Here is a 25,004-nt window from a genome sequence, read left to right on the forward strand (position 1 = left end):
TGACCCATCTTAGGGCAAACATCTAATTACCAAACATCTGCTCTTCTTATCATCCTGTGAAGTGCATTCCTTTCCTCTGAAATCCCAGACCCCTACCCCCTCTCCTTAGTTCAGAATGATGTACATACCTCATTTTGCCTGTCTTTGGAATTTCCATATATGTGGATTCCCCATACCTACACCTATTAAATTGGATTTTTCTCCTGTTAATCTGTCTCATGTCAATTTGTTTCTTAGTTCCAGCTAGAAGGACCTTTGAGGAGACAGGAATTCTTGCTTCCCAACATATGTAACCCTAAAATATGCCATTTTGGCATGTGGATTATACTGAGTTTAAGGTGATCAATACCCAGAAGACTCAAGAAATTTTTACCTCTCCTTTAACTACCTAAAAGAATTTAGATAGGGGGCCTGCCCTGGAAAGAGAGCTATTACCAGAGATAACTTTTATTTTTTTTAAGATTTTATTTATCTATTTGACAGAGAGATACAGAGAGAGTGAACACAAGCGGGGGGGTGGGAGAAGGAGAAGCAGGCTCCCTGCTGAGCAGGGAGCCCAATGTGGGGCTCAATCCCAGGACCCTGGGATCATGACCTGAGCAGAAGGCAGATGCTTAACAACTGAGCCACCCAGGTACCCCACCAGAGGTAACTTTATCTGAAAGATCTGTATGGCAGGGCAAACACCTAATTAACAAACATCTGCTCTTCTTATCAGTCTGTGAATTATCCTCCTTCCCTTTGAAGCCCCAGGCTCCTATGCCATTCTTTAGCTCAAATGACTAAGCCTCATTCTAAGCCTCAACTGGCTGACTTGTCCTTGGGTCTCATATTCTTATGGGGCTCCCATACATATGCAATTAATTTTTCTCCTGTTAATCAGTTTTACATCAGTTTTACATCAGTTTACCAGATAAAGAACCTAGAAAGGTAAAGGAAAAATTTTTCCTCCCCAACAAATGCTTCAGTATTTTACTGATACTGTCCAGCACACAGAGGAGCATCAGTTGATTGCATTTGCCCAGAAAGTAAGTGTGAACGACGACTGCTGTCTATTTTAGAAGAAGAGAGGAAGCTGCTAGTGGGACACAGGCATTGCCTAAGAGTAGCAGCAAGATTTCAGGGGTCTGCCTTTGGTTTCTAAATCACACTGACCAGTTTCCAGCACTCTACAATTAGGTATTCAAAAGTAAATAGAGAACTGCGTTGTTTCCTTTAAAGGGAGAGCTACTTTTTATTTATAATGGGGATAAAACACTCTTTCTTCAAAGAAAGCATATTTAGATACAATGAACTAATCCACTTTTTGTAAGTAGCTTACAAGTCAAGGGAAGAAAAACAATATGACTTCAATAGTGTGTTAGTCATAACAAAAGTTGTTTAAAATTAAGTTTCTACAGTCAGGTAAGCCAATATTTGAGGGTGAGGTAGCCCTAGAAATTTTAACCCAAGATTCACTCTGTGCTACTTATGAGAAGAATGATCTAACCTAATTACAGAAACTGTATACAAATATGTACATATGCATAAATGCACAAATATATATACACACATTCATAAAATATACACACACATATGCACACACATAGTAGCTGTGAATATTTTAATTTTTCCTGACCATGTTATATAAAAAGCATTTCTCAGTTATAGCTGTTTCTTTACAATTTATATTCCCACTGCTTGCCATATGAATATCCATAATTAGCCTTTTTTTTAAAGATTTTCTTTATTTATTTGACACAGAGAGAGAGAGAGCACGAGCAGGGGGAGCAGCAGAGGGAGAGGGAGAAGCAGGCTCTCTGCTGAGCAGGGAGCCCGATGTGGGGCTCTATCCAGGAGCCTGGGATCATGACCTGAGTCAAAGACAGCCACTTAACTGACTGAGCCACTCAGGCGCCCCCATAAGTAGCATTTCTAAAATTTATATGGGTGTTTCCCTTCCTCCTATTCCAGATTTTTTACCATTTACCTTAAAATGTTAATTTATTTCTGAAAGCACAAATAGTGTCCATTTAACTAATTAAAAGCCTTAGCTGACAAAAGGTAGTTAGTCTGGAATTTCCTTTAGTACAGCTTTGGATATGGAGGAAGACTCAGCAAATGGATTTAAATCAGTTTTGAATATTTAAAACTTTAGAAAATAGTAGAGCATTTAGACCTTGAGATGGATTCATCCCATCATTTATTTCAGAAATCCAAGTTTCTATGTATTTCATGGTTGGCCATCCTAGTGATAGAAGTTTTATCTTTCAGGAAAGAAGCTTGTAAAAATGAACAGCTTTTATCCTGAGTCTCTGACCTGAGCAAGGAGTCTCTGCTTTCTGAAAAGTCATTTTTATCTGGCATTTTCTTATCTAATCTAATTCCATTAATATCTACCATCCATGGTGCTCATTATAAAGACATGTAGCTTCTGATTCTTAAAAAAAATTTTTTTTTTAAATTTTACTGTGTTAGGTGTTTAGTATTTTATTGGATTTTAGGCTTTGAAAATTACTATTCCATGTATGATATACCAGAATTCTTGATAATGTAGCACACATTTGCTAATCATGCCAGATAATAAAGGAGTGTTCTATTCCCATAAGAAATTACACATGACAGCACTCATTTCCATCATTTATGATCAAGGGTAAGTTATACAGGCTAATTTTTTTTTTTTACTCTGGCTCAAAATTAATTTTAGTGGATGGGGAGCTGATCCATTTTTAAAATTTTTTTCTTAAAGATTTTATTTATTTATTTGACAGAGAGAGATACAGTGAGAGAGTGAACACAAGCAGGGGGAGTGGGAGAGGGAGAAGCAGGCTTCCCGCAGAGCAGGGAGCCCGATGCAGGGCTCAATCCCCGGACCCTGGGATCATGACCTGAACCGAAGGCAGATGCTTAATGACTGAGCCACCCAGGTGCCCCTTAAATTTTTTTAATTAAAATTTTATTTATTTATTTGAGAGAGGGGGCACAAGCAGGAGGGACAGGCAGAAGAAGAGGGAGAAGCAGATTCCCCATGGCACAGGGAGCCCAATGCAGGACTCAATCCCAGGACCCCAAGATCATGACCTAAGCCGAAGGCAGATGCTTAACCAACTGAGCCACCCAGGCACCCTGATCCATTTCTTTAAATATAGTTGTAACTTATACATACTACAGAGTCTATATGAAGAAAACTTTAAAACTCCACTGCAGAGCACAACAAAGGAGAGAGAATTGGAATCAACTTAAAAATATATCTGATTTTTCAATGGAAAGAGTCAATATCTTAAAACTATCACTTTTCTACTAACTTTATCAGAAATTAAAGCATGATAAAATGACTATAATGAAAATAGTTTGATTTTGGCGCTTAAAAGAAAAATCAATATAGGGGCGCCCTATATTAAAGATTTAAATTTAATAAAAATTAAAGCAAATATACAGGAAAACTCAAAGTTGTCTTAAAGAGTATAATCTTGAGTAGGAATGTATTTTCTAATTAAGATGCAAAACCTAGGTGTCAAAAAACAGTGGCCTTCAACCTTGGCCACACATTAGAATCAGCTGAGGAACTTGTAAAAACTTTCAATCCTTGAACTCCACCACAAATTAAATGATTCAGGACCTCTGGGGATGGGGCCCAAATCTGTTTTTGTTTTGTTTTTTGTTTGGGTGATTGATTAATACTTTTTTAATGCTCTATGGGTGATTCTGATACATGGTTAGACTTGAGAAAACTGCCACAAAATAAAATCTTTAGATTATCCCCACTCTGGAAACTATTCCAGATATTCTTTGCCAAGAGGGGCCCAACTGCCATTTTTATTTTGCAGCTGCCACCCTCCTCTCTGAGGCTTGCTGCTTTCTTGGCTTTCACCCACAAACAAAAGGACAAATCCTTTCCATTCTCAGAATGCTGAAAAATTTTTAAGGGTCCCTCAATAGGGATGCTGGCAGAAAACAGAAGGCATGCTCAAATTGAGTCATTTGAGAAAAGTTTAATAAAGAGGTTGCATACAGATGGAACCATTCATATCTTGGTTGTGGTGGCGATTACATGAGACTCTATACATGTGATAGAATTTTATAGGACTATATAAAAAATCAGTAAATTTGAAAACTAATGTAATCCCAGTAAAATCTACAGTCCAGTCCATAGTATGATATCAATGTAAATTTCCTTATTTTGATACTCTTTCCTTCGTAAGATGTTATCACTGGGGGAAGCTGGGGGAAGGTACACAGACTCTCTCTGTACTATTTCTTCAAGTTCTTGTGAGTCTATAATTTTTCCAAAATAAAGTGTTAAAAAGAGAGACCGTATATGAGGATGTAAGTGAGGAGCAGGAAAATCACACAAGGGATGCTGTAGCAACCCAGAACTCAACAGTTGGGCCCAGTTTCCCACTCCCAGGCCTGAAATAACAAGAGGAGTCATTGGGAGTGGGGGTGAGGAGGGGGGGAGAGAGAGAGAGAGAGAATGAACACAAGCTGTATGAAAAGGGCTATCTGACAGGTGCTGTGACCTTGAGACAAGAGATGTCAAGTGAGCTAAGACATGGAATTCATTGAAACTGGGCTCTGGTTCATTGTCTGAAATTGATCAAAAGTAGTCTGGGGGCATGAGAGGAATTGTAAAGTTTGGAAGAGCCACTGGAAGGAAATTTATGAGGCAGGGTAAGATTTTACAAGGAGTCATTCTAGGAAAAGTAAATAATTACCAAACACATTTGTTATCATCTTTTAAGCAGTAATAAATCTCACAAACATTATATGATTGTATTTGTTGGGAATCTTCAGAGAAACAGATTCAATAGGATATATGCATGTATAGAAAATTTTATTATAAGGAATTGGCTCATGTGATTATGGAGGTTGAGAAGTCCCAAGATCTGTAGTTGGCAAACTGGAGATCAATGTCTAGTTCCAGTCTGAGTTTGAAGGCCTGAGAACTAGTACAGCTGATGGTGTAAATTCCAGTCTGAAAGCTGGCATACTCAAGAGCCAAAAAACTGGATATTTTAATTCAAGTCCAAAGGCTAGAAGGAACTTCCCAGCTCAAAACAGTCAGGTAGGAGTCCCCTCTTACTTGTGTGAGAGTCAGCCTCTTTGCTCTATTCAGACCTTCAGCTGATTAGATGAGGCCCACTCATATATGAAGCACAATCTGCCTCAGTCAGTCTGTCAGTTCTAACGTTAATCTCCTCAAGAAATCTCTTCACAGACACACGCAAATATCTGGGCACCCTGTGGCCCAAACTGACACATACAATTAACCATCACAATTATGGACATGCATATTTTTCTTACCAAGGAGTAACTCATCGGAATAGATAGTTAAATGCCCCATTACTTTGTTTCACTCATAGTGAGATATTATGAATAATAAAACCCTTGGATATGGTCACTGAAAGAGTCTGATGATAAAATTTTTTTTCTTTCACTATGCTGGCCATCCTTTTTGCAGGAGTGAAAAATTAATTGAATTCAAATATATTTTGCCTTGAGTAATAACTTGGAAATGTGCTCACTGGCCTAAGAGGTTCATCTGTGTTTTCAGTTGGCCCCAGTAGGAGTGTACCCATACGTGCATGTTACATTCCAACAGCAATCAACCTGATAGAAACCACACAGAGCTCTCAATCCAAGAAGTGGTAACTCAGAGAAGTAACACTCTGGGCACTAATATTGCCTATGCTTTTGTAAATCAATGTTACTTAATTTTTTTAGAAGAGTAGGTAGCTGACCTTGAATCCCACTGTGCATGCCACAAACTACAACCAAAATATGACTCTTGACACAACTGCCACTTTTGCACTCAAGAGGCTATTGCTTTCCTCCTGGATCCTCCATCACCACGGAAGGTAGGCTGAGACCACACACAAGGTATCTTTGGTATAGGGAAAAAAAAAATGGCCAAGCATCTACTATATGCATGAAAAATATTCCTTTTCATGCATTTGTTTATTTAGTCAATGGGTATTTACTGAGCACCTACTATGCACCTGGAATCAATGACATGCTGGTATCTGATGTAAGAGTCCTTTCAGGTAGAGGGAGCAGAAAGTACCAGGAAGCCAGACCATGTAGGGCCTACTTCTAGTCCATGGCTACTCAGAGTGAGGTAAGAAGCCATATTCAATTACCTTTTTACAAAAAAAAAAAAGAAAAAAAGAAAAAGCTTTTTATTTTTAAGGTAAAACATAAAATGATTAAATTATTTTAAAGATTTTATTTATTTATTTGACAGAGAGAGAGAGAGAGAGCATGAGCCAGGGGGAGAAGCAGAGGGAGAAGCCGACTCCACACTGAGCAGGGAGCCTGATGTGGGGCTTGATCCAGGACCCTGTGATCATGACCTGAGCCAAAGGCAGATACTTAACCACTGAGCCACCCATGTTCCCCTGATTAAATTCTTTTTAAGATAATAATGTTTAGAGAAAGTTTTATACTGTAGAAACTTAGTGTTTTCCACCTGTGTCCACACATCCTAAGGTGACTCCCAATGAGTCACACCCTTGTATAATCCCTCTACCACCACCCCACTGAGTGTGAGTGGGAACTGTCACTTGCTTCTACTAAACTGAATGACAAATGTGCTGGGATGTCACTCTTATGACTACTTTTTGTTACATAAGTTTCCATCTTAGCAGAGTGGAGAGAGAGACTCTCCTGCTGGCCGTGAAGAAGCAGTCACCTTGTGACCCGCCTATGGAGAGGGCCATGGGGCAGGGAACTGTGGGAGGCCTTTAGGAACTGAAGCCAGTCTCCAGCTGATAGTAAGAAGCTGAGGGTCTCAGTCCTACCACCACAAAGATCTGAATTCTGCCAACAATACATGAGTTTGGAATAGGACCCCAAACTCCAGGTGTTTTTCTTACCAAGGAGTTCGGCACCAACTGATACCTTGATTGCAGCCTAGTGAGATGCTGAGCAGAGAAACTAGGTAGGACCTGGACTACTAACCTTCGGGAACTGAGATAATAAATGTGACTTGTTTTAAGTCCCTATGTTTGTGGTATTTTGTTACAGCGATGGAAAGCGAATGCACACTCTAACCTTGGTTTTCTCCTTAAGTTTAAGTAAAATTGTTTTTCCAGCCTTCCTGGAGCCAGTTCTCTCTTGGGGCTTGTTCATGAGCTCAGGAACATTAACCAGTTCAGCATCAAAAACCCTCTTGGCTTCTCATAATCCCCTGTTTCCTGGTGAATATTCCTACTGCCATAGAGAAATTATCATTGAGGAACACTGATGATAGAAGTGGGAGACAGTATCTAGATTTCAGCATTCTTCTATGAGAATGTTCTTTTCTTCTTTCTTATCTTCATGCTCTCTGCTTTGATGGCTCTCTTGGTTTTCTCAAAGGAAATCATGTCTGAAATCACCTATGTTGATGCTAAGTAAATAGGCCAGTGTTATTCATTTCCAATGAAGACTAGAGTTTATCTGATACATTGTTTGACACAGAACAGGCACACAATAGCCCCAGCTTGAAGCGCAGAGTTTTCTAAGAAGTAAAACAATGAGATAAATCAGATTGCCCCTAAATCATGTGCTGAAGTAACAATCCAGCCAAAGGCAGAACTTTGGGAGGATCAAGATTGTAATAATGAGAGGGGGCCTGAAGGGATGGAGTGGACATCCTTAGCGGCCCCGCCCAGATCCCAGGTACTGGCTGGAGCATCAGTACTCCAGCAGTTATGACTATCAGCTGCTAATAGGTCACAGCCTCCCCCTTCGAGAATTGGTTTTAGTCAAAAGGAAGCCAACTTACCCAGGACATTTTTACACACACACACACACACACACACACACACACGAAGGAGAGACAGCCCACAACCAATGATTGTCACTGACATGGTTCTATTTTTAAAAAGGCAAGTCCTTTGCTACTATATGGGTATATGGGACCACACTGTGGTGCTACTCATGTTCCAGAGGTCCCTGTTGGATCACGCTAAGGCTGGTCCTCAGCTGAGACCACATTTAGGTTTTTCCTGCTTTCCCCACTCATCTCCTAAGAGCCCTTCTTCAGGAAACCTCTTGCACAAGAATCACCATCTCAGGTTCTGTTTCCAGGAAACCTAATCTAAGACAGAAGAGCTTCTTGGATGTTGGCAATGTTCTATTTCCTTTTTTTTCTCTCATTTGACAGCTTTATGAAATATAATTTACGTACCACACAATTCATATATGTAAAGTGTACAATTCAGTATTTTTTCACATTTTCAGAGGACTGTGCATCCATCATCACCATTTCACTTTGCAACATTTTCTTCCCCCCTAAAAGAAACCTGGTACCCATTAGCTGTCACTCCTCATTCCCAAACACCCCTCCCCACCCAGCCCTAAGCAACCACTAATCTACTTTGTATCTCTACTGATGTTGCCTATTCTGGACATTTTATGTAAGTGTCATTATAATATGTCATCTTTTGTGACTGGCTTCTTCCACATAGCATAATGGCTATAAAAAAAAAAAAGTGGACAGTGATGTTGTTGTTGACAGTAACAGTTGTGGTCAAGGTTCATCCATGTTGCAGCATGTATCCGCACTTCATTTCTTTGTATTGCTGGATAATATTCTATTCTATGCATATACCATATTTTATTTATCCATTCACCTGATAATAGACATCTGGGTTGTTTTCGTTTTTTAGTTATTAGAAATGATGCTGCTATAAACATTCATGTATAAGTCCCTTACGTGGACATATGTTTTCATTTCTCATGGACATATGCCTAAGAGTGGAATTTCTGAGTCACATGGTGACTTACTTTAAACTTTTCCAAAGTTTAAACTCAAACTCTTTTTCCCAAGTGGCTATACCATTTTACATTCCCACCTGCCCCATATGGGGGCTCCAATTTCCCCACATCCTTACCAACACTTGTTATTATCCACTTTTTAAATTATTATTATAGCCATCCTAGTGGGAGTGAAGTTGTATCTCACTGTGCTTTGATGTGTATTCACCTAATGGCTAATGCTGGTAAGCATCTTTTAAGTGATTATTGGCCATTTGTATATCTTCTTTGGAGAAACGTCTATACAAATCCTTTGCCCGTATTTTAATTGTGCTGTCCTTTTATTATTTAGTTGTAGTGTTCTTTATATATTCCTTATATATACATATATATGTATATTCTTTATATATTCTACATACAAGTTCCTCATCAGATAAGTGATTTGCAAATATTTTTCACCATTCTGTGGGTTGTCTTTTCACTTTCTTGATGATATTGTTTAATGTTCTGTTTCTTGACCTGGATGTGGTTACATGAGTGTATTTACTTTGTGATAATTTAATAAAACTGTGCACTTTTCTCCCAAATCTCTGCTCAGGTCCAGTCAAATGAGGGCAGCAGGAGCCTCTCCTTCTCCTTTCTAGAAGAGATTTTTCCAAAATTCAGATTTACAAGGGAAAGTTAGAACTAGTTCTTGGGATATTGTAACTCTTTTTTTTAAATTTTATTTATTTATTTGAGAGAGACAGAGAGAATGAGTGAGAGCACAAGCAGGGAGAGGGGAAAGGCAGAGGGAGTGGGAGAGGGAGAAGCAGACTCTCTGCTGAGCAGGGAGACCAATGTGGGGCTCAATCCCAGGACCCTGAGATCATGACACGAGCCAAAGGCAGACACTTAACTGACTGACCCACCCAGGTGCCCATGGATATTGTGACTCTTATAGATAGCTATTATGCCCTGTCTTCAGTAAGATCTGTCTGCCTGCACTTTGGAGAACAGCCTGGAGGAAGCAAAAATGGGAGACTAATGAGCATGCTCTCTCTCCAACTCGGGGCATGTGGAGATGTTCCATATCTCTGAGACTCTGAGACATAAAATCTCCTCAGGGCCTTGGGTCTTTAGGAAAGACCATGCCCATCACAGACATCCGAGTTTGCCTTTGTGATGCACACCCTAACTTACCACCAAGGTCTTTGAATCTTCAAACACTTCAGTGATGCTAACTTGTATGCACTTGTTACCACACTGCCCCTCATTGACCTAGTCTAGTTGTAATTCAAACTTTTGTTTAATACTAGATTCCAATAAAACCGAACTGCTCTGGTTGGAGCTGGGGGATTCAGAGCCCAGTTTGAAAACCACTACCTAGTAAATATTTACAGTTAGTGTGGCTGTGATGTGTAGCAGTAGCCTGTACAAAATGACTATGGATGATCACCAATAGGTAAAAAGACATTGTCTAAAATATTTAGGAAAGATGCAGGTGAGAAGCAGGGTTAGTTTAGCAGAAATATCAAGGATGCTGGATCCTAGCTCTCCCTCCATCTCGGCTGGCTCCAAATCTTTAAGAGCTTCTACTAAATATATCTAGAAGAGTAAAATTACAAACATCCAAAATGTCTGACAACAGGGATTTAAAAATGTTCAGTATAGATCTGCGTATTAACTATGTATTATTTTGAAAATTTACACTAGAAGGTTAAGTTAAAAGGGTAGACATGCAAATTTCAAGTGCATTCTTTTCTTCTTTTTTTCAAGTGCATTCTGAAGGACTGTGTAAAATATGTGTGTATAAATAAGAACAAAGACAAAAACAAAATTCACAAAGGAGAACCAGACTGTTTTGTTACTATTGTGGTTTATAAGGAGTTTTAAAATTTTTCAATAACCTTTTAATACTATATTATCTTTTAATTTAAAAAGCCTCAAAAAAGCCTTATTCTTTTGTGAAAGATAAATTATAAAAATAAAAAGATAAAAATGTAAAAACAAATACATATGCTATAAGAGCAAAAATGTCTTCTGAAGTGCCAAGCAGAAGAAAAGGTTTTTTCCCTCATTGTACTGTGGGGCCAAGGGCAGGCCACCCCAAGATGGGCCACTTTGGCATGAAGATTATTTTGAGTTAAAAGCAATCAAAACCCAGCAGATTCAGGATAAGCTCTTAACCTACCCCTCAACTGCCGCTTGGACCAAGAAGACAGCTATTCACAGAGAGAGTCCTTTTCACCTAGGGAACTCATCTGCCTCATAGGGCAACCTTTGTTTTCCAAACATCTCCTTTCACCTTCCTGCCAATAGTCTTTCTCTCCTTACAATCCCCAGACTCTTGGGACGCCTGGGTGGCTCAGTCCTTTAAGGGTCTGCCTTTGGCTCAGGTCATGATCCCAGGGTCCTGGGATCATGAGCAAGCAAGCAACATTGGGCTCCTTGCTCAGCAGGGAACCTGCTTTTCCCTCTGCCTGCCGCTCCCCCTGCTCGGGCTTTCTCTTTCTCTCTGACAAATAAATAAATAAAATATTTTTTAAAAAAATCCCCAGACTCTTACCCCTCTCTTTAGCCCATAGAAGCCTCTTGTTGCCTCAGTGTCTTTAGAATTTCATTTCTGTGTGGATTCCTCATACTTATGGAAATAAATTTGATATTCTCCTGTTAATGTGTTTCATATCAATTTCTTAGTCCGGCTGGAAGGCTCTTGAAAGGCAGAGGAAATTCTTCCTCCCCAACAGTCCCATCAGCATCATTAAGATGGAAAATCAAAAGTTCCCAGGAACAACTGTTGGAGCCATGGGGATCCCAGTTGGAAATTTCATAACTGCTTTCTCAAGACATTATACAGAGGAATTGTGAGTATAAAAGACAGCTCTGCAAGTGATAAGTTCTGCATGTTACAGAATACCCATAAAGCTAGTTCCTTAAATTACTACAGTTTATATGAGAATTCTCCATACTCAAATAATCATGTTATTTTCTAGCACAGATTTTTGTTTAAGCTTCATTTTGAGATATTCTTAATTGGCTTACTGATTCTCCTGAGTGTCTCTTATATATCATTTGCTGGGAATCTAGCCAACGTTTAAGAATTTTCTTTTCTTTTTTTAAAGATTTTATTTATTTATTTGACAGAGGAGAGATAGCGAGAGCAGGAACACAAGCAGGGAGAGTGAGAGATCGATCCCAGGACCCTGGGATCATGACCTGAGCCAAAGGCAGACGCTTAACGACTGAGCCACCCAGGCACCCATTTATTTTCTTTTTTGACTAATGTGGGGAAGGAAAAATCATTTTCCCTTCACCCTTCTAGGTTTTTGGCTGAGACACCCCTGTAATAAAAAGACAAATTAACAGGAGAAAAACAAACAAAAGTTTAACAACATGTATACTTCCTGTATACATGGGAAACACCCAGGAAAACTGCATGTCTCCCTATAATGTCCCAAGCTGCCACTTTAAATATCTCCAGCTAAAGACAAAGAACACGTTGGGGGGTGAGGCAGCCAGTTAAGGGAGGTTATCAGGCAAAGCACAGTAAACAAGGGTATGGTTGTTAGGCAAATTTAAGTCCTTGCCTTCTCCATTGATAAGAGTTTCAAGAGATTTAAAGTCATCCTTCTCTTCCTGGTACTGAGAGGGAGACATCCTTACAAATGAGGATTTGCCTTACAAATGTCAATGTCTTTTACAAAACAGTAACATCCACTGCTTTCAGAGCTTCTCCCGTGTCAGCTGTTTCTTAAAAATAATCAGCCTAAAATAATCCTTATGCCAAAAGGCATATTTTGGGGTGGTATGTTTTGCTCCCCTTCACTAATAAGCAATATCCTTAAACTTGAGAAGCTTTAGCAAGGTGGATGGCCTAGCATGTTTCCAAAAACATAATACTCACAGCCACCAGATTGGCACTGTTCTGCTTAATTTAGGAAGAGTTAGGAGAGAGCCTTGGGGGGGATTTGAAAGAGCAAAAGAACTAATATGACATTCTCAAATTACTAACATCTTCTGTTTTGAAAGTGAAAGGCTATTTGTTTTTAACCAATGGATCAGTGGATTAACATCTGGACTAATGTGGGAGAAGAAAGGAACATTTGCAAACCACCCCCTTCCACATAGTTCTATAACTAAGGTTTTTTGGTTTTGTTTTCTTTTTACCTCAAAGAAAACTGGAAGAACAATTTAGGATCTTTTAACTCTGCTGAATGTGTTTGAGATCTTTTTTTTTTTTTTTCCTTAATTGAAGTATAGTTGACACACAATGTTACATTAGTTTCCGGTGTTACGTTTGAGATCTTTTATTCAGTTTTTACAACTCTCTTTAAAAAGCTTCTACATTGGAAAAAATTCCATAATTAAGAATCTCAGAATCAAGAGCCTTCCCTCCATCCCCAAGCAAAAGGTGCCATGTCTTACAGGTACACATTCTACAGACAGGCTTACTTTCTTTCTACTTTTTTCCTCATTATTTATCTCCCCACCTAACTGTCCATTTTTACTGTGGCCCTGAGTCAGGGTATTTATGGACCAGGAATAAGGTCACCCTCAACATGGGAACAGAGAAGTAGAAGATGTTGAAGGAATCAGAAGCCAGGCTGAGTTCTTGGGCAAAAAGACAGCAGAAGAGAGTAGATAAATGGTCTCATGGTGTGATCTTAAGGATTACTTAATATTTTCTGGAAGGCCTGAGAAAGTTCCTGGGTCTTGATAAGTAGTTTTAATTTAAGCCAGTAAAGTCCAACCCAATAAGGTACCATCCCTTCTACTATCAGATGACCCTCCTTCAGTGTGATGGCTAATGGAAAAGGGGGATGTTTCTTATCCATTATGAGGCCAGTAAGTGAGGTAAATATCAGTGTCAGCCTAGAGAAACATGTCCAGAATAGTTTGTCAAAGCCAGGGTACCCAAAACAAGAACTCAGGAAGCAGGGATAATGATCCCATAGGCAAATGAGAAGAGTCTGGAAGTCCAGAAAGAGGTTTAGAATGCCATAGTTGGGCCCTCCTGTTTGAATGGGTGGAACAGCTCCATTTGATGATAAATAGAAAACCTAACAGGACTCTGAAAGTCTATGTGGATAATTGCTCATTCTAGTTGGGTTCAAAAGATGACATAAAAAGACAATGGAACTTAGGAATTGAGGGTATCAACAACATCAAGAGATTGTTATAAAACAAAATTCAAATGAGTAAACCTTAAAGATCTTATTGGCTTTATTCAGTGATTCATGAATCCCTGAGTAGTGAATCACTACCGTCTAGTAGATAGAAAGGAACACTGAAGAGCTAAACAAAATGGAAGACTTATAGGCAGAAGGGGGTACAGAATAAGGAAAGACTGGATTACCTCTTCTTTCTTTGGGGGATGGAAGGTGTCTATCAGGTGGATTACATTACCAGGAAATTCCAGATTTACTAGTTTAAAATTACATTCCTGAAAGAGGTTGAAACTGCAGTTAGGTTAGATATTAAGTTTTGGTTTAGTGACATGAGCTTAGCACAAGTTGACTCCACTTTGGGCCTGTTGTCTCTTTTTTAACAACCCTTATTCATGAATCATTCTAGGAACAAGTTCCCGACCCCCTCTTTATTTCCTAAACATGATGATGAGGTAATTTCATGAATACATGAGTAGTTATGTAGTGGTGGCTAAACAAACTAGTCTCCTAATTAGTAGCTCATAAAAATGTGTTTGCTTCAGTTTCAGTTGTTTCAAGACCATTTATGCATCCATATTGTGTATTAGTCAAAACTCCCTTTGTTGCAAAAAACTAAAATCCAAATCAAACTGTCATAAACAAAGAAAGGGATTTATTAGCTCACCTAGCTAAGAAAGTTCTGAAGATAGCTCACAGAACCGAATGAGGAGATACAAAAGCCAACCCCAAGGTAGGCTGTCAGAGCCAGGGAATGTAAAGCAAGGGTTGAGAGTTACAAAGTCAAAGAACCAGGGATGATGAAATGAAAAGGAACATGATCCAAAAGGCAGATGAAAAGAGTCTGGAAGAAGTCCAGAATCAGGGGCTAGAATGAGGAACTCAATGCCCTCTAGCTTTCCATCTATCCCTCATCTCTACTGATTTCTGCTTCTACTTGTGTATTGTTCTCTATTAGAAATAGTCTTGCTATATATGGTAAATTAAACACCTTTCAGCAGTCCCTGACATACATCCCAACACAAAATCCAAAAGGAAGAGACATCTCCCGTGCACACACACTTTGAATCTAGAGAATTCTAAAACAACAACAACAACTCTAATTGGCCTAGCTTGGGTCACATGGTTATCCCCTGGACCAATCACTGTGACCACTGTGTCAAATGCCCATTCCTGTGGCAAGGGAAAACAAGGCACTGTAACTGAAAATCCTACCAGAATGCATGGAATGGGGAGGTGGGTGGGTGGGGAAGAGAAATTCCCCAAAGGGAAGAGAATGCTGAACCAGAAGGGGAATATGGAAGGATCACGGACAGATGAGAATTAACAGCTACCTGAGTCCTTATACATCTTCCATCCTCCATATTAAAAAGGATGATTATTCCTGAGGGCAAGCCACATTCAATCATTGACAGCAATAGTATGAAGCCATTTATCTAGTAATGTCCTTCATTTACAATTACACCCAAAAGTATAATTTTTTAAAGAGGAAAGCTGAGGGTATTAGTAAAAGTGTAATAAAACTTAGTATTTCCATGTTGTAGTCAGAGCTCCAGTGGTGGAATGGAATATAGAATCAAAAAGTTTCAAAGCTAATTGACACCGCTCTTCCAATTCCTCATATTACAGGAGAAGAAGCTTGGCTCTGGGGAGTTCTGTGCCCAGACAATTCCCAGGGCTTGCAAGGAAAAAGGCCAGGATGAGAACACAAATCTGTCATCCAACCCAGTATTCTTTCCACTGGAAAGAGCAGTATCTAAATACAAATAATAGCCCATTTTTCTACTTTTAAAATGGAAGAATATAGCATATTACCTTTTTCCATGAAGGATGTCTGCTTATTCATGGAAAATTTTATTTTCTACCCAACATAACTCCTTCAACATGACACTGATTGCATATTCCTTCAAAGTTAAATGAACTAGTGGAGTTCCCCTCAAACATCAAAATGTACTTCATTAAAAATAAGAGAATCGAGCTAAAAAATATTACTGTCAGAAGACCACACACACACACACACACACACACACAAATGTTTTGAAGGAAGAGGGTGTAATATATGGAGGTTTACATGATTTTAAATAAGCTTGAATTATAAAATTTCCAAAAAACAATGCCTTATTTATATTTAAATTTTCTCATGACTTTTTATAAGGCAAATATATAACAAATTTAAATCATACAACCAAGTCTACACATTGAAAAAGGAGAGTCTAATAAAATATTGTTCTTTGGTGCCAAGGAAGAACAGAATATGGAAGGCAAAATATTTGTTTTCCTGGAAACTTGAGTAAGAGTCACCTTAGGTCTACTCATTTAATGTAATTTTTTAGATAAGGCTATTTTTTTAAAAGGGAATTTTTAATATTTCAGGCATTATTTATGACAGTAGAATTAGTTTAAATATAATAATGGTCCAATTTATACTCACATCAATCACAAGGCCTCTTTATTCAATTCAATACATATTTTTTGACTCTCCCCAAGTTTGAGGTCTTTTAAGGGATAAAAAGATAAGGCATCCACTCATGCATCCATTCAACATATATTATCTCTGTGCCAGGCACTGAGATTGGAATAAAGGGTGAAGAAAACAAGTATGTGTAATCCACTGTAGAAAAGGAAAAATTCTTCTTACTACTACCCTCCTAGGTTCTCTGGCTGGGGCCGTATAAACTGGACTGACAAAAGACAGATTAACAAAAGAAAAGCACACAAATTTATGTAATAAAAGTTTCATATGACATGAGAACCTTCATAAGGAAATGAAGACAGGAAGAAACAGTTAAAGTTGAGTGTTTTTGTACTAGGTTTGATGAAGAGTGGAGAGTTATGAGAAAATGTGACAGGACAAAAGGGCATGAACTAAGGGTAGTAAATTGGGGGGAACTTAGCAAGGCCTCTTCATTCAGATTCCTCTTAGTGTCTTCCATCTTTGAGATAAGGATGCTCCCTTCCTCCAGGTATTGGGAGGCCTCCTCTCACTTGAGAGTCTTATTATCTACCTCAGAGTAGAAGGGGGAGGTCAGAGAGTCCTTCTTGCACCTGCCATTTCTCATACTCTTTTGATTTAAAATATTCAATATGCCAAAGCACCATATTTTGTGGTAGTATGTTCTGAATGCCATCACTACTTTCAAGGAACTTGTAAGTCAAGTCCAAGGGGGCAGACAAGGGAACAGAAGCTTAGCAGAATGCACTTAAGAGGATAGGGAGGCAGGGAAGAGAGACTCTATCTCTGCCTTTGTGTCAGGGGAAGCTTCCCAAGATCTGAGACCGCTGAGTTCCAAACAGGGATTCCTAAAGCAGTTATCATGGTACCCCACCCACATCCATTGGTCGTCATCCTATGTAGGCGGTCTCTTTGTGCAAGTACCTAGACTTTCTGCTTCAGGGCCCTCTCGATCCACAAGAGTAAGCTTGTCCCTCACACCAGATAGGTGGGGGAGAACAAGGGGGTTACAGCTGTGAGAAGCAGCCCTCAACCAATGGAGAATGGGATCTTGTGGATAAATATCCCAACTTCTTCACCCTTGGATGAGGTCATAATGCCTTGGGAGCCCCCTAAGGGATAGAGCCCAGTTGTCCATGGGAATAATCTGCTCATTAATACACATCATATTAGCTCCCTTCCTCTCCTATACCCCTTCCAGTACTTCCTGGTATTCTCCCAAATAAACCACTTGTACTCAAATCCTCACCTTATAACCTACTTCTGGGGAGCTTGACCTAAGGAAATATACAAAGCAACTGGGAGATCTATTCATCAGCTAAATAAATCATGGTGGTTTTAAGGCACTAAGTTTTGGAGTGTTATGGTTATGCAACAAAAGCTAATTGATATAATCCAAAAAATAAAAAGAACCAAGAAAAAACTATAATTGAGGTATGTAGAGAATCAATAGAGCAGTGGTTCTCAAACTTTACCTTGGATCAGAATCACGTGGAAGACTGATTAAAACACAGATTGCTGAGCCCTACCCGCAGAGCTTCTGATTCAGTTGATCTGGGTTAAGGTTTAAGAATTTTCATTTCTAACAAGTTCTCAAATAATGCTATTGCTGCTGGTCCAGGGACTACACTTTGAGACTCACTGGAGTTCACAGAAGCCAAAAGACAGAGTATTTCTAGAATAGAGCAGTATTCAACTCTTTAAAATGCTACTGAGAGATCTAGTCACATGAAGACCAAACAATAACTACAGGATTTCATAAATTATGACCAATGGTGACATTGACAATAGCAATTGGCGGGGGTGGTTAGCAGTCCGTTTGGAGTAAGCTGGGAAGAGAATGGGAGGTGAGAAAGTGAAGACAGCACAGAGACAGCTCTTGCAACAAAAATGTTGGAGGAGTAAAGGGAGATATAGGGTCAAGAAGATTTTAATTTGGGGAAGTTGGGGATACTAGGGAGGGTTTGTATGCTTATGGTAGAAATCCAGTGGAGAAGAAAAAAGTGATGTACAAAAGAGAAAGGATAACGGAGGAAGCAGTCCTTGGGGATGGAGGCAGAGCACCTTTGATAGAAGAAGGCATATAATTTCCATCATAGCAGTGTGAAGAATGGCAAATATGGAAAAGATGGCCTTCTGTCTAATGACTTCAGTTTTCTCAATTAAGTATGAGATGTCATAAGATGACCGTGTGGGGAGGGAAAGGGGGATAGCAGTATTAGGGGAAAAGATATGAGATTCTAATCTCTTGAACTGAAAACAAAATCTCCGTGCTCCTTGAAATGAAAGTGTCCGTCAACATGAATGTCACTTAGGGATAAAGACATAGGACATTGACATGGGACATTTATTTCATGCAAATAATTTGCACACCTTGTGCCTAGATGAAAAAGGAATTGAGTATGCATGTTACTGGATCAGAACTCAGTATTTTTCCAGTTTTGCTTTGCTTTGAAAAGATGCTGGATATTTTCTAGGAATGCATGAGAATTATGACAACCAAGGATGGCTGGGAATTACTTACAATGGTATGGGATGATTTCTGGAATATGTGAAAGAGAAGTTGCTGTCTAGTGCGTCCAGTGGCCCGCACTAGCACCCTGATTGCAACTGCACTATGAATTCTCATTTCAGAAAGAACAGGCTTTCAGTTTGGGATTTAATGCAATTTTAAGATCTAATTCTTAGTGATTCATGAAATATGACTATTGGGAAGATGGTCTTATAAAAATTGTCCATCCAAAACTGTGTGTGAGAGCTGCTTAAATGTAATTAATGTCTGGTATATTTTCACTGGTTGATTTTATATTTGCTTTAGTTTTTTTATTACTTAAAAAATATTATGTTTTCTGGTTGTCTCTGGTTGACTTTTTTAGTTTGCTGATGATTTCGAGAGTGCTAGGTGAGGTACTGTGTGTGTGTGTATATATATCAAATATTTATATATATATATCAAGTAGTTATATATATATAACTACTGATGAGATTAACATCAAGTTAGAGATTAATAAATGTATCCTCGGACTCGTGAAAAAGTTCCTTTTGTCAGTAGTCTGACCTAAGTGGTTTGGCTATTTCTAAAGATGAGTGGGACAGAAGTCTATCCTTTGGCATTGGAGACCTCCTATGAAACCAACATTTATTTTTTTTCAGTGTCCCATTCCATGCACTAGGGCCTTTACATCTTGCCTTCCAAGAGCAACCCAGGGCTTCTGTGAAGTGAGCTGGTACCAAGTCCTGTGTGTAGTGCAAAAGATGGGGTTTGTAGAGAGAGAGAAACCAGAGGAGCCCCTCATGACAACAACCACAGTTTCCAAATAGGTTCTCTAAGGAGATATAAGAGAACACTATACAACAGGTCATTCGAGAATGAAAAAGTAAAAATGAGCATTAGGCATGCTCCCACAACTTCGCCTTTGAAGCACTTATCTTAAATGTAATCAATGAAGTGATTATGTAATTATTTGTGTAAAGTTTGTCAAGCCCCTCTGACCGAAAGTTCTGTGATGGCAGGGCAATGTCTTTTTTGCTCACCACGGTATTTCTGGGACATAGAACAGTGCCCAGCATACAGTAGACATGCAGTGAACTTGATGAAAGAGTCAGCAGTGAAAGCATTCTGATATAAAGGACAGAGGATGGCCAAGCAGACCATCAAATGAAAAACAAACAGTGCTGCTTGGAAAGAGAAGGTTGGAATGCACAAACTATCTTGAGCTGTTCAAACTCAAATATCTAGAGCAGGAGTTTTACAATTCTTAAAACTAGTATTTTCCCCAACAATCATAATTGTCATTCTCTATTTATGGGGATTTGTTCTATTGTCCAGAGCGATTTGACCTTTGGGTACCTTTGTGCTCTTCTTTGGAGGAAAGCCCATTTTCCCCCTTTTCAGAATCCATGTTATGGAGTGGAAGTGACCAAAAGGTTGTAAATAGGAGAATGGCCTGATCAGATTTGGATTGTTAAGAAATCACCCTGGGTAATACATGAAGTATCAAGGAAGAACTTGGAACCAGAAATCTCACTCTTCTTTTCCCCTGGCTCCTGTTTTCATAGTTCTGAGCTTTTGTTCATATTATTCCCTATACCTAAAATGCCTATATCAGTTAGTAGATAGGTTTGGATGCATGTAGTGGCTTACACAATAGGAGTTTTTTCCCTTCTCATGAAATAGTCCAGAGGTAGGTAGGAGGCCCAAGGATAGTGTAGCAGACCTATTCCATGAGGGCACCCAATAACCAGGTCTCTTCCAGCTATCATATCTGACACTATGCTGTCCTTATTATCATGGTCTAAGATGATTTGATACCATGATCACAGTCTAATCAATAAGATGAAGAAAGGAGGGTAGGAGAGTGGATAAAAGCATGCCTCCTTCCTTTTATGGATGGTTTGCCTAAGTTTCTGTCTTTCTGGCCATCTCACTGGCCAGAGCTTAATCACATGACCACAACTAACAATTAGGGAGGCTGGGACAAATGTAGTCTTCATTCTGGGAGGCCAGCTGTCACCTCTCATTTGGCTTCTGGTTCCCATGTTCCATTTACCAGTCCTCCAGAAGTGCTTTGGGGAAGTCAAGCATTCTCCAGGATATTTGTAAATTCTAGGTGGACAGATAGACAAACCACATGGGGACCCTCAGATCAATTGCTCTAGGTATATTTATTTTATTTTAATTTTTTAAAGATTTATTTTTATTCATTTGAGAGAGAGAGAGAGAGCCGGGGGAGGGGCAGAAGAAGAGGGAGAGAGAGTCTGAGCACAGAGCCCAACTCTGGGCTCGATCACAGGACCCTGAGATCAAGACCTGAGCTAAAACCAAGAGTCGGATGCTTAACCAACTGCACCACCTAGGTGCCTCTAGGTATATTTATTTAGGGCTGATTTGAAATACCATTAAATAACCTTTTATTTAATCAACACCATAAAAAATCTTTATTAGTCATTAGGATCAAATAACATTTAGTGAATTAGTTACTTAGTTAGAAAGGGTTTAAAAAAAAAACTAAAATGTTCCCTATGTTTCTTCCAAGTCAGATAGAAATTGATAATGCAATAGTCTCACAAAACTCAGATTATTTTAAATACACAATTATTTTAAAAACAATGACTTGTTTGGTATAGTTATAGAAAAGAATAAGGCCCAAGTAAAGAGAGACAGACCATGGAGTGAACTGCAAACAGGTGGTCCAACTGAGTCTATGAGGGGAAATGGCAGAGAGAAAGGGGTTGGACATAAAAAATATCCCAGTTTGTTTATGAGCAATCAGAGGCTATGATGGTAGATTTTAATATAAAGATAGGATCATGGCAAACTGCTTCCTCTGAGCTTATCCCCAAAACAGATGCAAATGCTTGTAGTCCTGTCTCTAGAGTCTAGATAGGAGCCTTGCCTGAGTAAGGGGGAAATGTCAATTAAAACTGTGCATTGGTGTATATGTGTGTGGCAGGGGGAGTTTGATGGGGTTGTGGGCTAAGAATTCCAGAATTAAAACCAAGTAAGAATGAGATGATTAAAGTAGGAACAAGTGAAATGTAGGTAGGTGTCAGGGCTCTTGAAATAAGCAATCTGAAAAAAATCAAAGTAATAAAAAACGGAGACTAACTATTGTTAAATAGCTTCATCTCAGAAATATACTTGTTGCTGCTTTGGGCAACAAGAGTGATTATCCTTATTTAAGAACAATGGGGGCTGAGTTTTGGACAGTGACTAGAGGCTTATTTATAAGAGAAGACATCTCAGAAAAAAGATGGTTACATGGTACATTTATCTCACTCTTTTAGAACTGAGGAGAACTTATTTATACAAATGTTTATATGTTATACCTTAATTTAGTGCAATATGAGTTGTATTAATTTGGGAGGGGGGCATCTTCCTAAAGGCCACAATTAAAGATATAGGGTCTTGGGGCACCTGGGTGGCTCAGTCGTTAAGCGACTGCCTTCGGCTCAGGTCGTGATCCCAGGGCCCTGGGATCGAGCCCCGCATCGGGCTCCCTGCTCGGCGGGAAGCCTGCTTCTCCCTCTCCCATTCCCCCTGCTTATGTTCCCTCTCTCTCTGTGTCTCTCTCTCTCAAATAAATAAATAAAATCTTTTTTCAAAAAAGATATAGGGTCTTATGCAAGGACATAACATTTAACTTTTAGTGCCAAATAATATTCCTTCTAGTCTAGAACAACCCAAACGTCATAGAGATGAGAGTCATAGTTTCTTCAAGTGAGGAAGAACCTTGAAGATTTTTTAAATCAACTTAACCATCACCACTGCCTTTTTACAATGTATCACTTAAATCACTCAACTTTTATTCCTGATAGGAAACATTACAAAGAGGTAGACTTTTCTAAGTCGTTACACAGTTAATAAACCACACATTACAGAATACAGTAAAAATATTAGAAATTCACAAAACAAAAAACAGTATAAAAGACTGTTCAGTATCACAAGATGTGCTTAGTGACAAGGAAGAGAATTATTAATAAGACCACATTATGTTCAGTTTAGCTAAAAAAAACAAAAAAACCAAAAAAAGACCCTCATAGTTTAAACTTCTTCCCTTCATCTCTGAGGAAAAAAAATTTAATATATTCAGGTACATTTTGTTCCATCTGTGTGCTTGAAGATTATAAACTTAGGGCTAAAGGTATTCTATAGAGGAAAAAAATTATATATATAATTTAAAAGTAATTCACTTAGTATAATACTCTCTAGCTCCAACCACATCATTGCAAATGGTTACCAGAGGGGAGGGGGATGGGGGGATGGGTGAAATAGGTGATGAGGATTGGGGAGGGCACTTGTGATGAGCACCAGGTATTGTATGTAAGTGTTGAATCACAAAATTGTACACCTGAAACTAATATTACACTGTATGTTAACTAACTGGAATTTAAGTAAAATTTAATAATAGGGGTGCCTGGGTGGCTCAGTTGGTTAAGCAGCTGCCTTCGGCTCAGGTCATGATCCCAGGGTCCTGGGATCGAGCCCTGCATCGGGCTCCCTGCTCAGCGGGGAGCCTGCTTCTCCCTCTCCCTCTCCCTCTCCCTCTGTCTGCCGCTCCCCCTGCTTGTGTTCCCTCTCTCTCTGGCTCTCTGTCAAATAAATAAATAAATAAAATCTTTAAATAAAAAAATTAATAATAATTAAATTAATTAATTAATAAAAACTCGAAAAAACTTGATAAATCACTATCATAAAGGGAAAAATGAAATTCAGTAAATGGTTTCCATATAGAATAAATAAAAGGAGAAGAGAAAGTAAAATTTAAACAAAGTAGGACTGATCAGATTTTACTTTTTTGGGGGGGGAGGGGAAGGAAAATTGAACGCATAACCTTGACAGGTGTGGAGCTATGGAAAAGCTTAAAAAGTATGTGTATATGAATTGAGAAAAATTTTATTTTATTTTATTTTTTTAAAGATTTTATTTATTTATTTGATATAGAGAGAGACAGGGAGAGAGGGAACACAAGCAGGGGGAGTGGGAGAGGGAGAAGCAGGCTCCCCGCAGAGCAGGGAGCCGGATGCGGGGCTCTATCCCAGGACCCTGGGATCATGACCTGAGCTGAAGGCAGACGCTTAACGACTGAGCCACCCAGGCGGCCCAAGAAAAATTTTAAACTATTAAGTCACTACTTTAAAACAACTCCCCAGGGGCGCCTGGGTGGCTCAGTCGTTGGGTGTCTGCCTTCAGCTCAGGTCATGATCCCGGAGTCCTGGGATCGAGCCCCACATCAGGCTCCCTGCTCAGCGGGGAGCCTGCTTCTCCCTCTCCCACTCCCCCTGCTTGTGTTCCTGCTCTCGCTATCTCTCTCTCTGTCAAATAACTAAATAAAATCTTTAAAAAAAAATAAAACAACTCCCCAAAGTTGATTTCTCATGCTGAGCTTCAAATATTATTTTAAATAGACACAAAAAGAAAATAGTGCTTTTATAAAAGGCAAGGTAATTTATGACCAAATTTGTAAAGGAAATACAAGCAGGGGGTTCTGCTTTTTCCTGGAAACATCGACACTGAGACCCAGGATGAACCTCTGAACCTCCCTCTGCATCACTATGATAGGAAGAGGTTAAATTAAATTAAAAGAAAGGTCTAAGGACCAACTTTTTCTTCAGATACTTGTATTTCATAAAATAAAAGCCAAGTAGTTGAGGAAATTTTTACCTTTATTGAAAAATTTGTGTATAATATTATTTAAATTCTTTTTATTTTTTTAAGTAGGCTCCACAACCAGTGCGGAGCCCAACGTGGGGCTCAAATTCAAGACTGTGAGATCAAGACCTGAGCCGAGATCAAGAGTTGGATGCTTGACCAACTGAGCCACCGAGGCGCCCCTATTTAAATTCTTTAATAAGTAGTTTTCATGTAAGTCAGTTAGCTCAGTGACATGTATGGGGTGTGTGTATGTATACATAATTACTTCATACATCCAGCTTTTCAGACCAGACCCTTGGAGTAATCCATGACTGCCTCCTCCATTTTCCTCATCTCCAAAATCAATTCTTCAATGAATCATGGCAACTCTACCTTCAAAGCAGATCCCACATTTGACCACTTCTCACTGCTGCCACTGCCACCATCATTGTCCAAGCCTATCAACTCCCCCACCTGCCAGAGCCTCCTAGCTGGTTTCTCCACTTTCTCTTCCTATAGCTCCCCGGTCTGTTCTCCACAGAGTAGCCTT

Source organism: Neomonachus schauinslandi, chromosome X (genome assembly GCF_002201575.2).
Source record: "Neomonachus schauinslandi chromosome X, ASM220157v2, whole genome shotgun sequence".
In the NCBI taxonomy this organism is placed as follows: Eukaryota; Metazoa; Chordata; class Mammalia; order Carnivora; family Phocidae; genus Neomonachus; species Neomonachus schauinslandi.